The 14,365-nt window shown below is 33.0% G+C and overlaps 1 protein-coding gene across 6 annotated transcripts in view; it reads left to right on the top strand.

The window, feature by feature from the left end:
* LRBA (LPS responsive beige-like anchor protein) overlaps positions 1–14,365 on the top strand; it is a 737,219-nt gene that overhangs the window by 644,047 nt on the left and 78,807 nt on the right. The gene's annotated exons all lie outside the window — the stretch shown is intronic.

Genomic DNA, 14,365 nt, shown 5'->3' with positions numbered 1-14,365 from the left:
CATGCCTGGCTTTGGATTTGCTCCCTGATTAACTCTGCATCTTTCGGCCTTGCTCCCTCCTCCTGCCATCCACCAGCCCCCACTCCTCAAGGCTGTTGCTCTAAAGAGGAATGTTTCAATTAACTCTTGCTTTGCTGTTTGTCTTTTCACCTACGTATTTAAGAAAAATTTAAATGCTTAAAATGCTAATAATATAGTTGATAGATTCTAGCCTTGTAACTGCATCCTTTGAGTTGAATTTAACTGAAAAGGTAGATATTCCACAAAGAGTTATTTCGAACAACAAAGGAGGAAAATGGTGGCCTCTCAGAATGAATACATCTATGTCCTTGATCCAGTTCTCTTAACCTAATAAAGGTCATGATTCCAACTCTGATTTTACAATACTCTAGTGTTTCTTAAGTCTTATCATAGGAGTTATCTTTTTAAAAATCTCAAAACATTTATTTGTTTGACATTGTTTTTATTATTATAGTAATTAAATTTAAAAGTGTTTGCCAACTGGCACATTTAAGAGATTAACATCACAAATGCAAATAATGTTTGTGCTGTACTTTTTAAAAAATAAAAGAGATAAAAAAGAAAAGAAAAACATGGAATCAGTATCCTGAGTAGATAGTTCCAGACAGTGTTATTACATGAAAGTATTTAAAACATTTTCCAAAATTAACAAAAACACATACTGGGTTTGGTAGTTAAGTGAAAATGTTTATTTAACTAGGAAATGAGAGAAATTTTCTTGGTTCTTTTTACATGGTAGTTTGATTTTAAAAAATCAAGCGGTATGTGTGTCAAAATAAAATATGATACACATTAAAGTATGTGAAATCACATATTTTAAGTTGCTAACGTCCGTGAGTGTTCAGAAATTAGAATGAGCTCTGATTGTTAATTCTTATCCCATAATAGTATTTAATGGATTGCGTCTTTATTAAGAGACTTTGGATGTAGCAATAAATATGTTCTTATTCTTTATCTTGCTCTAATGGGTGACTTTTTTAAAATCTGAGTTTTAAAATCCTCCTAATGAATATACAGTTAACTTAATGAAAATGAGGCCAAGAATATAAATTTCATTTTCAGCTCTGTAAATATTTATTGAATGTGTACTATGTGCCCAGTTCCAAGGATGCCGATAAAATCTCTGCCTTTCAGGAACTCACAGTTTAGTGAGGAACACAGAAAAATAAACTATAATGCAAAGTGAGAGTATTAGTTTTCATATGTAAAACCAAAAAAAACCCCAAAAGAACCTATAAATAAGTAAGTTGAAATAAGTTGAAAAACCGAAAGGACCTGTAAAGCCTCCAGGTTGACGCAGCATATTAGGTCAGAAACTCTTAATAGTGATGTTAACAAATGGTATATGTGAAACTCATTGACAGTAACTCGTAGTATGAAATGGCTTCATAACTTTAGAATTTTTATACTGTAGCTTTGGCCTATACCATTCTGTTAAAGAATTTTTCAAGAGTATATATAGTGGTTAATAACATGGCTTTAGGAGTCAGATATGGGTTCCTGCTACAACTCTGACATTTACTAGCTGCGTGACAGTAGGCAATTTACTTAGCATTTTAGCCTCATTTGTAAACCATTTTTTAAAAATGTAGTGCTTATCTCATAAGATTATTGTGAGGATTAAGTAAAATAATCCATGTAAACCATTTCTCATAAAACTGGGTGCGTCATAAGCACTCAATAAATGTTAAGTGCTGCTGTTATTGTTATTATGTTGTTTGGTTGGTTAGTGAATTTCTTCCATGTTGACCTTCAGATGCATTTTCCCTGCGTAATATATTGTCTTTCTAGAGCTTTTGCCAAGTTTATGATTGACATCATTTGCATCCATCTTCCTGACATTGTTCAAGAGAAAATAAAACCTTGAAAGATGATACTGTAACATCTACTTCACTTTTTCTTCCTTCCATGTAATCACCCTACCCCAAATTTGATTGATTGGTTAACAAACTGTGGACATCTTATTTGCAATGGCTAGTAATCACAGAAATTCTTCACATTTTCTAAAATTCTGCCAAATTAGCACTGTATCAACTGGATAAAGTTTCTGTGGTCAATTTCATGCTTTTCATACAATGCTTGAAGATCATAGTCCCACAGCAGAGACACTGAATTGTGCAAAATCACAAGAATTTCTTAAATGCCATTCATTCATTCAACATTTATTAAGGGCCTACTGGGTAATTAGGTCTGTGATCACAAAATTGGAAGAATATGACACCTGCCCTTTCGGGGCTGTCATTGTGAAGATCACATAGACATGGCAGTAACTAATTAGAGAAATAGATTAAGTGATGTATTTGTGTATTCATTCAACAAATATTTTGTGATTTCCTACTACTTATTAGTCTTTGGGACTATAATAGTGAGAAATACAGCATAGTACTTGCCCTTTTGGAACTTTATTGTTTAGTGAGGGAGATGGACAATAAATAAGAAACTAACATAAACATATAACTTGTGATAGTATATAGTGTTATGTAACAAAAAATATAATACTTGTGATGTGTACCATGAAGGAGGTGCCATTAAAACAGTTGGCATTTTATTTATTTGTGTATATATGATTTTTTAAATCTTACTGAGATATAATTGGCATATAACATATTAGTTTCAGATGTACAGTATAGCTATCCAGTATTTGTATATATTGTGAAATGATCACAAGTCAACACCTGTCGCCATACTTAATTTTTTTTTTTTTTTACTCTGAGACAGAATGAGGAAATACCTTATTTTACTTCCAGAAAAGGTTGAGGAAGGCTTCACTGTAGGAAATTACGTTTGATCTTTAAGAATGAGTAGGAGTTCTCCAGGGAGGGAGCAAGATGCTGGAAAGGGCATTAGAGATATAAGAAGCAGTGTTAACAGAGATCTTACTGTTATCGTATAGTACATGAGCTGTGCTTTATCCAGAAGGTAGAGTGCAATATGTGTATAAGAGAACTGTGAGCATTACCTATGGAAGGATAAGACTGTAGCCAGATTGTGTGAACAGTCTTAATGGCTTGTCAGTAGTTTGAACTTTTTTCTTTGGCATAGTGGACTCCAAAAGGCGGTTGCCAGGCCAGAAGCATCAGTATTGCCTGAGAACTTGTTAAAAAGGCAATCTTGAGCTCAAGTCCAGATCTACAGAAACAGAAGCTTTGGCAAGGGGAGCCCAGCAGTCTGTGTTTTAACAAATCCTCCAGGTGATTTTAGTGTATGTTGAAGTGGGAGATCCACTGTTTCAGGGAAAGCAGAAGCAGCGAAAAGTCTTACAGAGAGCCGTAATTTGGCTAGGTTTTAGATAGCAGTTCATATGGAGGAGGGATTGAAGGAGGCAGAATTCTAGAGATAAAGAGAACAGTTTGGATAGTGTTAGAATAACTATACTAAGCAATAATGAAGCACAGAACCAAAAATAGTCATAGTGGAAAAGAAAGAATGAGTGAATTGGAAAGATATTTTGGAGGCTTACTGTCTGATTAGATAAGGTTTTAGAGGAAGAAGAAAAAGGAAATGTCAGGATGACTGCCACATTTCTGAATTGGCTGGGTAAAGGAGGACTATATCCATAATCAAAAAAGCAAGAAAGTAAACAAGTTTAAGAGGAAAATTATTCATTCTTTTTTTTCTCTTGCTACATTAGGTTTGAGTTACCAGAAGCATACCAAAATAAGTAGTCTAATGTGCAGTTGACATTTTGGACTTGAAATTCTGGAAATGGTGATAATTGTCGATTAAGGTAGTTGAAGCTCACCTAACCTGAGTTACATCAAAAACAAGGGCCTGGGACTGTATCATGAGGAGAACTAACACTAAGGAAGTAGATGAAAAAGACCCTACATTAAAAAGCAAGGAGGTTCACCTGGCTGGCTCTGTCAGCAGAGCATGCGACTCTTAATCTCGGGGTCATGAGTTCAAGCCTCTTGTTGGGCATAGAGCTTACTTAAAAAAAAAAAAAGTGAGAAGGAAGTCAGAAATGTAGAAAGAATCTGGAGGTAGGGTATCAAAGAAGCTTATAGATGAGAGAGAAACGTAAATGCCATAATGCAGAGAGGTGAAGGGGGATAAGCATCTATTGGATTCAGACAATTGGGCATGGTAATCTTAGCAGAAACATTTTTTTGTGGGGTTGCCTATAATAGAATGATAAGAGATTAGTTAATAAGTAAAAAGGAGGTAAGGAAGTATAAATAAAAAATTTACTTAAATCTTTTAAGAAGTTTAGATTGATCTCATATTGCCTGTTTGTTTAATCATGGCTGCATAAAAATATTTAAGACTGGCCCTATTAACTGGACATTATTTCACTGATAATTCAGAAGGAATCAGACCTACAGTTGTCATTTGGAGAATCATAAACTATTATTACATATATTAAGGAATATCTAGGAGTGAGCAAACACAAGTTAGTTCTATCTGCTACTAAAATCAGGTACTTTTTATGAGGTTTATGAATATATCCATGTTGCCTACATATTTCATATAACTGGGTTTCAGCAAATGTTGTGTTCTCTATACTAAATTGTAATCTATGGCTATATGCTAGCTCTTAAAGTGCATAGCTGATACCGCTATGAAGACAATATGTAAGAATTCCAACCAAGGACTTTTGAGGATGAAGTTTACAGATAGCATCATAGTTGCTATAATTAGGCCTTTACCTGTAGTAAGAGAGAATGGTCATAATGCCTTCTTTTGAATGCTTCCAGAATTCATCAGAGATTTGTAAGTGGCTAAAGAATATACATTCCAGAACACTATGTCTGTTTCATACCTGAAGATGTTTTATTTCTGCTGTCATGTCCTAAGATTTAGCCATTCTTCACTGGGAAGTGCCATTCTAGCACTGAGAATTGTAATGACCTCTTTAAAACTGCATCAAAGGTCATTTTGTAGTCTGCAGGTGCCTGTGCTTTGTAAGGTTTACCTTTATTTTCAATAAGAGAATCTGTATTTTTAAAAAGGTTAAATGTTGTTAATCCCTGAACTCTGTCTAACATCGAAATGCTGTAAAAATCTGAATACAACTGGGATGAGAGGTACAGCATAGAGAATACAGTCAATGTTGTTGTAATAGCATAGTATGGTGACAGGTGGTAGCTACACTTGTGGTGAACATAGTATAACATATTGTGTTGTCAAATCACTGTGTTGTACACCTGAAATTAATGTAATATAGTGTGTCAACTCTAATTCAATAAAAAATCTGAATGCAGATTCAGTATTTGGAACTGAATAAAGCTTTACTGTCCAATGTTGAAACTACCATTCATATGTGGCTATTGATCACTTGAAATATGACTAGTCTGAATTGAGAAGTGCTATATGTTGTAAGTATAAAATTCATACCCGATTTCTAAGATTTAATACAAAATAAATTTTATACTGATTATATTTTAAATGATTTTTTAATATTCTCAGTTAAATATCCTAAAATTAATTTTACCTATTTATTTTTTTACGTGTGGCTTCTAGAAAATTTTAAATTACACATGTGGCTTGCATTATATTTCTTTTGGACAGCATGGGTATAATGTCTTGGTGATCATTTTCTTTCTCCAGTTTGTTGTTGTTGTTGTTGTTGTTGTTGTTGTTGTTGTTGTTTGGACATCCCAGCATTGAACGTGAGAGTATTTTAATACTTAAGTAGTATATACGTTTCTTTTATAATTAGCAGCCTTAGATTCAAAACAAAAGCTTAGGGTTAAGTTCAAATCTGTTTTAAAAAGTCCAAAATATTAATACTAAATTCAAAACTGAGTTAATCTCTTACCATATAAACTCTTCCTTCTCCAGTATAATTAAGGTCCAAAGTTGAAACCTGGGTATCATCCTAGACTCCTTTTCCTTCACCTCTCATAGTAGTTATCAGTTTGTGTAAGTGATAACTCTTTCTGAACTCTTTCCCTCCTTCTTCACTTCCATTGCTGCTTTCTTGAGGCTCTCAGTACTTCTCACATAGACTGTTATAGTCATCTTAGCGATGACCTTTTGCCTCTTTACTCTTCCTCCAAAGGGATATCTCATCTCTTTATCCCCAGAATCTAGCATAGAACAAAACCTATAGAAAGCATTCAGTAAATGTTTGTTGATTGAATGGATGAGAGAAATGCTGGTATTAAAAGTTGTAGAATGAAAAAAGACTTTTAAGGGTGCCTGGCTGGCTCAGTTGGTAGAGCATGCAACCCTTGATATTGGTGTCATGAGATCAAGCCCCCATTGGGCGTAGAGATCACTGAGAAAAAAAATACTTTTATTCCTACATAATGTATGTGTATACAGTTACATACACAGAGTAACTGCAGATGTAATTTCTGGCTGAACTTGTCAATGCCTTTAAAAAAATATTCAACTTTGCATCATATTCTTCAGTTCAGGTTTTCCTTTATTGGATAGTCTTGGAAGTGATGATATCATAAGTGTGCTATTTTGCCAAGGATTTTGATTTGCCAATATAAGTTTATAGCATTCAGTCTAGGGAATCATTGGTGCCCTGAAGACAGCTCCTTGTTTTTGTCTGGAGTCCCCATGGGATTAAACTACATCTGGCAATAAGTAGGGATTCTGGTCTGGCCATCTTCAAAGGCAAGAGACTGCTAGTATTTATCAGATCTGTGCGGATAAGCAAATGGGAAGGGATTAATTTTTTTTTTTTTTGGTTTGGTTTTCCTTCTTTTTGTAAGTAACTATAAAATAAAAACTACAGAAATTCACACAGCAAAGTAATATATTTTCAATGTTGTTGGAGAAGAAATCTATTCTTTTTTCCATACATACATGGATAATTGAGAATTTTAGATTAATACTTTATTTAAATGTATTTTTAACTAGTTTACCTTAAAGAGCATAACAATAATTTACAGTGTTCAATATTAATTTTCCAAGGATACTTTGCTAAATCTTTTTAAAGGTTTAGCATTTACTACAGCACTTTTAAACATTTTAACATCTATAGTATTAGGAGATCATGGTGGCATTTGGAGCTTTTTGTTGCCTATTTATCTATGTGGGAAAGTTAACCCAAAGTTACTTTCTGAGGAGAATCTTGAACCTGTCTTAGCATCACATAGACTACTATCCCTTTCAGGTGAAGGTGGGCCTGACTTCCATAGAGGCTTGTTTGTGTCTTTCTCCTCATACTCTTCACATGTTTGAGATATTATTAGTCCTGTGACTCAGTTAGCTGTTGTTGAAACATGTGGCTCTACATTTAGCTGACAAAGCAAAATGGCTGCATTCCAGGTACTTGTCACGGAGTGTAATCTAGAATTTACCATTCAAAGCCTCACCTAAGAGAAATAATGTTTATGCAGGATTGCCTGAAGAGTATGTAGTCTCTCCATTTGTCTATACTTTAAATCTATCCCAGGATTAAGTCAGTCCCTCTGAGAGTCACATACCTGGATTCCATCATATTGCCAAGGGAGGAATTTCTTATCTCAGGAATAGAAATAATGTGTTTTTCTAGGCCATCTGGTTTGTTTTTACATTATGGTCAATTTTTGACTCTTGTAAGTGTTCGTGTTTCTTTCTTTATGTTGCCTGCTAGAAAGTTTAGGAACAAATACATGGCACACCTCTAAGTCTATGGAATTTCATGGCATTGTTATGTACTTATTAATTTTGCATTACCTTCTCTTATGTTAAATTTATCTTATCTTGATGCATACACATTGTTTTAAGCTCTGTGAACTGTTTTCTGCATGAAGTCATGCAAAATGCAAACACATAATAAAATAGATTGGTATATCTATCATTTAATTGTAGTTGTTCCCCATCCGTTCTTACTAAAATAGAATTTTTTTAAAGCTCCATCTATGTGTGTTATATTGTAACTAGTTTAAAATTTCTGTATATTATGAATTCCTGGGTTTTAGATTAAGAGTGACCTAAGGTTGAAATGTTAATTAAATGTTTTAATGTTCTGTGGCTCTAAAGAAAATAGTTGGATAAAATGTCAGCATATAGGACTATTTTAAACATTAGAAAAAAATCATCTCTCTGAAAAGGAGGGTAATTGTACAAGTTTGCCTAATCCTTTTGATCTTGGCACACAGCAATACAGACTTCAGTTGAGATTAAAACTATGAATTTCAAAGGAAACATGGCCTTCAGTGTGTAAAATATATAACAGCTGGTTGACTAGTCCATTTAAAACTACACAATAACAATCGTAGACAGAATGATTCTCCTGCCAAAAGATGCACGAGTGCTTGATGGTTATATCAAGATATGATACTAACTCACACTTTTCTTCAGTAATGATATAAATGTAGAAATGAACAGCACGCTGCCGGCTCCAGTATCTTTCTTCTGCCCAACAGTTCAAGGGCAGTTTAGAAGTACAGAACTCCTTTTAGTGATTTCTCTATCTGCTTTTCAGCCTGAACTTCAATGTGTTGTGACTAAATTACACTTTTTTTAACTGTCAGATAGTAAGTTTTATTCTTAGCATCCCACAGTTTTTTTCTCTAAATCCTTAATTCTCCTTTTTTTCTTCTTTGAAATTCATGACTCGCTTTTAATGTTACAGCTTCGCACGTATTTTTAAGCCCTCAAAGTTAAATTTTTCTTTGTAAATAATATATAATTTATTATGTTTCATGTTTTTGTTATATATTTATAGTAAGGTAAATATCTGAATTCTGAAGCACTGTGATATTTGTAATTAATATAGGACAGTGTTAAACTCATGTTAGATTATACATCACCACATATCCTAACATTTTCACTGTTGTGTTTCATCTGAACAAGTAATTCTGTATACTTTAATTAATGCATTTTCTTAAATGAGAATTAGTGTGGATTTTTCACTTTTGGAAAATCCCATTTGGCAGTTAAATTTATATTCTGAATTTGTATCTGTCCAATTAGAAAAAATAATTTTTTCTGTGACCTCATTTTTAAAATTTTGATATAATAGCAAATTTTCTTTACTATTCTTTAAATTTGTTTGAAAGAAAAAACTTATAGGTAAATTAAAAATTTGCTACATTTACTTGGATTCATCACAAGTTCAGAGCCAGCATTTAAAGAGTTAATGTATCTTATTAGGGTGACAGGAAATCTGGCAACTATTGCAGAAACTAGACCTAATGGTGCACACAAACAATTTGTCAGTCTTCTTAAATGTGAATAGCTTTCCGCAAAGTGGCTGCTCTTGCTTTGTTTGAACAGGCTAAACTTTTCCTTTTTGGACTTTAAATCTTAGAAGTGAAATGTGATCCACATATTCAATCAAAATCATTTAATTCAAAGCATATTTTGATTGGAACAAAGTTGACATGGAAAGAAACTCTAGAATAAAAAAGTTGAAAGGACTTTATATCATATATTTAGCAGGAAAATTTGAAACAGTTCTAATTAGGCTGAAAAAAACAGCTTTCTTCAATGTAAATTACAAAGGTCATATATCAATGTTAAGGAAACATTACCACTAGTGTTTGAAATCCAGCACATGCAAACATAACAGACCAGTTCATTTTAAATCTGTGTGTATGTGTGTGTGTGTGTGTGCGTGTGCGCGCGCGTGTGTGTGTGTAGAGGAAGAAGGCTGCATTACATGTATTTGAAGTGAAAAATACTTAAAATTCCAAGTTCATAATGTTCTGGTCAGTCCAAAATTAACTCCTTTGAAACATGTGCTCTACACTCAGATGAATTAATACTCTTAATTTATAACAGTACAATTAAAATTTTATAAAACTAATTTTTATTCTTCCATTTAAAATATGACTGGGTTGCCTGTCTGGCCCAGTCAAAAGTAGATGCAACTCTTAATCTCAAGGTTGTGAGTTTGAGCCCCAAGTTAGGTATAGAGGTTACATAAAAATTTTTAAAAACCTTTAAAATATGGTTAAATACATCTCATAATTAAATGTATACCAAGGCAAGAGGGTGATTCAGTCATTTTTATTTTCTTCTTTGATACTTATAGCTAATGCATTTTGAATCTCAGAATTGAATCAGGTCTTCTAGAAACCTGAGAATGGAAGTGGTGGTATAAGTGTGCATAAATGTTTATCTGTGTTACACAGACCTAATTCATTCTGTTATATAATTATTTCTGTACTTAAAGGTTTGTAAATACTATGTGATCCTTTATTTTTTTCATAAACATCATTTGTTCTATAGATATTAGTAGCTTTTATTTAGTGGCTTTTAAAAATGGTGTGGTATGAGAACATTTAACAAAAGTATAAATGAATATTAGCATTAATTTGGGAATAATACACAAATAAGGTTTTCAGATCTTGAGTGAAACAATTACCTTTCTTTTGTTAACTAAAATTGATTTTCAGGGTACCTGGGTGGCTCAGTCAGTGAAATGTCTGACCCTTGATTTTGACTCAGTTCATGATCCCAGGGTTCATGGGATGGACCCTCACATCCGGCTCGGCAGTGAGCACGGATCCTGCTTTGGATTCTCCCACTCTTCCTCTGCTCCTTTCCCCCACTGGTGTCTCTTTCTCTATAAAATAAAAAAAAAATTAAAAAATAGGGGCCTCTGGGTGGCTCAGTCAATTAAACACTCGACTTCAGGTCAGATTATGATATCATGGTTCTTGAGTTTGACCCCCGTATTCGGCTCTGTGCTGACAGCTTACAGCCTGGAGCTGCTTTGGATTCTGTGTCTCTCTCATTCTCTGCCCCTCCCCAGCTCAAGCTCTGTCTCTCTCTCAAAAATAAATAAACCTTAAAAAATTTGTTTAAGTAATTAAAGTAAAAAATTTTTAAATAAATAAAATTGCTTTTATTGATTTTAAACTTCTACATTATTTGTTTGAAAACAAAAGGAAATGGCTAGAATATCTCTAAAGCATACATAGATTAACAAACATTATTAATGCCTTTTATTATTCCCAAACAGCTTAGGATTTTTTGAAAAAAGTAAGCCATTTCTATATAAATTATCATACTATTTGATTGTAGTAAGGAAACAAGAATAATTTTTTAAAAATATTTTTTTATCTATAAATAATTCATTTCCTTAATGGGTTAGTTTCAAGAAAACACAGGTTACATTCTTTCAGTGAGATTTATTGTAAGACACATATTCATATATGTTATAATTATTTCTGACACAAGATTACACAAATGAGTTGTTTATGAATAATTTACTATTATCTTTATAATATTAAAGCTTGAATTTGTTGATGTTCTGCATGTGGACCAAACAAATGAAAGTTACTAATAAGTGTTTGTATTTGACATCTGTATACTGTACTTTTTAGCATATCTCAAGTGTTTTAGTCTCTGCTTAATAGGTCTCATTAAAAAAGCAGATATCAGCCCCAAGACAGTTTGTCAAGACTAATATGAGTCCCCCTGGATTGGATTGACAATTTGTATGAGGCTTCATATGATAGTCTTTTCATAGTCTTATTTGATCCTTAACAATTGGGCATTAGTCACTGATTTATTTTATAATAACTCAGATGAGTTGAATATTATTGTATTGTGTCGGACATTTTAGTGGATTTTCTTTTTACAGTTTTTACTCAGAGCACACATTGGATGTAAATGATGTATCCAGCCTGCTAAGGGAGTACTAACAATTGATTGGTTAGGTTTGAGAGCAGCATGGGAAGAATGTTACTATCCCCTAGCTGCAAACCATATTTAACTCCAGTCTTAATGAGGACTGTTGGACCTAAAGGCTTTGAAAAATCACAAATGCTCAGCATTGCACTGTCATGTTTTTTTTTTAAATTACAAATGTGAATATAAGTATTTTATATAGATTATTTTTTTCAAAAAATCTTAACATAAAAAGAGATTTAAAGAATTTTAATATGTTTTATGATTCATGTTTTTGAATTTCAAAAACAAGGTATAAGATGTATTCTCAGGGTATTCCATTTTGAATTAGTTGTATTTCTGTCCCTCAATTTTATTCTGCTTGTCGTTACCTCTTAGCTCAAGTCTTTAGTACATGTTTATTATTATGTACCTTCGGTTAGGCAGTTGTCATTCACTACTACTAAAAGGATGTTAAAGACCTTAACTGGCTTTTTCTGAAATGATTTTAAACTTTTTTGGAAGTCTTATACCCATAGCAGTTGTTCTTTTGTATCCCTTTTTAAAGCTTTGGTAAATTGCAAGAAATGTTTGAAGACTGCTAATGACATTTTTGGTTTAGTTTTTTAAAATGTAAATGAAATCTACCCATGAAAGTAATTTGTTTCTCAATTTCTGGAAAAAAATTTTGCCAATATATCCATGAATTACTAGTCAACCTCTTAAAGGATTGACCAGTATGACAATGTAACGGGAGGGGTGAATCATCACACTGTGGACATCTCTGCACCTGTGTTTGAGGTGTAACGGGGATATACGGTGTCTTTCATTTCAGTATTTTTGTTTAACGTTCTGATGTAGCATCAAGATATAAAGGTTTAAGGATCTAAATGTCACCAACTTTACCATTTTGAATATGCATAAAGAAGATTAGAAAAACTCGCAATTCCTTGTTTGATGACACATAAAATGAAATTGTACTGGTTTTTAGAGCTTTAATATTGAGAAAATTCTCTTGTACTTTATCATTTGCTCAGCCTTCTGGAATTTTATAGTCTCAAATCACAACACCACAGACACTCAGGAGACTCCTGACTGTTTTATCTTATTAAACAATTTTGAAATCATTAATTTTTAATTAGCTTGGATGCAGGGGTTTTTTTTTATTGTTTCAATAGTGCGTGTATATGAGCTAAACGTTTTTTATTTAAACTACTGGCGAGAGTATTATTTACATAAATAAGTGTAGGTTCTTTCTAAGAGTGCATACTGTGAGTTTGTTTCACTATATAGTCACACTTTTTTGTAGACTCAGAGATATTACATGTTAATCTATTATTGGAGGGCTTTTCAGTAGTTTATTAACTCAGATTTTGAACAACTAAAAAGGATGTAAGCTCAAAGATATGTGTAGGTCCTTCCCTGATTGAAAGTTCTAATTAAGTGAATTGGAGAAAATTAACTGAAATTAGCTGTCAGAAAGTCACATTTAAATGAGTGATGAGCTAGTCTGGCAGTAAACATTTAAATGATATAAATTGCCATTTAAGTGTATGGTTTAATGTTTGTCATGCATTAATGTGACATGAGACTGCCGTGACAATCAAGCAGCTTGCTCTAATTTGAACATATTTAGGGCTTTTGTGTGGAGTGCACTGCACACAAATTAAGACAATTGCTGTTTTTATGTGTCACTTTAAACATGGCCCCCACACCCCCATCCCTACTCGAGCCCCAAGTTAATGAAACAAACGTATCATTTTTGTGTGCATCTTCCATTAATAACTCCTGAATTTTCAGATTAATTTTAAATCTATGTACTTACTACAAGCTCTTCTTTAATTTCAAATAACATTTGCAGCACTTATGTGCCCTTAGCTTTTTACTAAATTTATAAATATAATGTTTTATAAGAGATATCTAAAATAATAACTTTCACAGTTGAAGCTAGCTAAATATTTTTATTTCATTTCAGCTATGCATTACAATATGAGAATTGACTAGTGTTTTATTTACAGAATTTTTTTTTTACATTTTACATAGTATGTGATATATGTGAAGTCATCTTAAATATTATTAAAGGAGATATTTGAATTCAGTTGTAAATATCTTTCTTATTCATAGGCATTTATTTTAGATAAGGATTTTTTTAAACATTTTATTTTAAGTAATCTCTGTACACAGTGTGGGACTTGAACTCAGAGTCCTATGATCAAGAGATGGGGGAGAAGAAGGGGGGAAATGGTGGGGGAAAGGGAGAGAGGCAAACCATGAGAGACTCTTGAATGCTGAGAACAATTTGAGGACTCATGGGTGTGGGGCGGGAGGGGGGAGATGGGCATGGAGGAGGGCACTTGTGGGGATGAGCACTGGGTGTTATATGGAAACCAACTTGACAATAAACTATCTGTAAATAAAAAAATAAAATAAAACTTAAAAAGGAAAAATAAAAGAGTCACATGCTCTACTGACTGAGCCAGCCAGGTGCCCCCACAAGCATTTATTTTAATGAAGCGATACTTAACACAAGTGTATACCTGTGAACTAATATGAAGGGTTTTGTCACAAGATGGTTTATATCTTATTGGTTGCTTACTATAGAGGTTACCCAGTTTGTTTTAAAACCAACAGATTACTTTTTATGATATTGATAACTTAGCAAGCCACACCAAAAATACATCACAACCATATACTTCTTATAGTAAAAATAAGAATTTCCGTGAGATATATCATCTGATATAATTTGGTGTACTTCAAATCAAGCTTCAGCATTTGTCTTAGAGCTCTGTGACTTGAATAGCATTATTTATTGATAATCGAGTCCATATTCTAAACT

This window comes from Hyaena hyaena, unplaced genomic scaffold (assembly GCF_003009895.1).
Source record: "Hyaena hyaena isolate Hyena2069 unplaced genomic scaffold, ASM300989v1 scaffold_89, whole genome shotgun sequence".
Lineage (NCBI taxonomy): Eukaryota > Metazoa > Chordata > Mammalia > Carnivora > Hyaenidae > Hyaena > Hyaena hyaena.
Note: the sequence above shows the minus strand (reverse complement) of the source record. Positions and strands in the feature narration are given on the sequence as shown.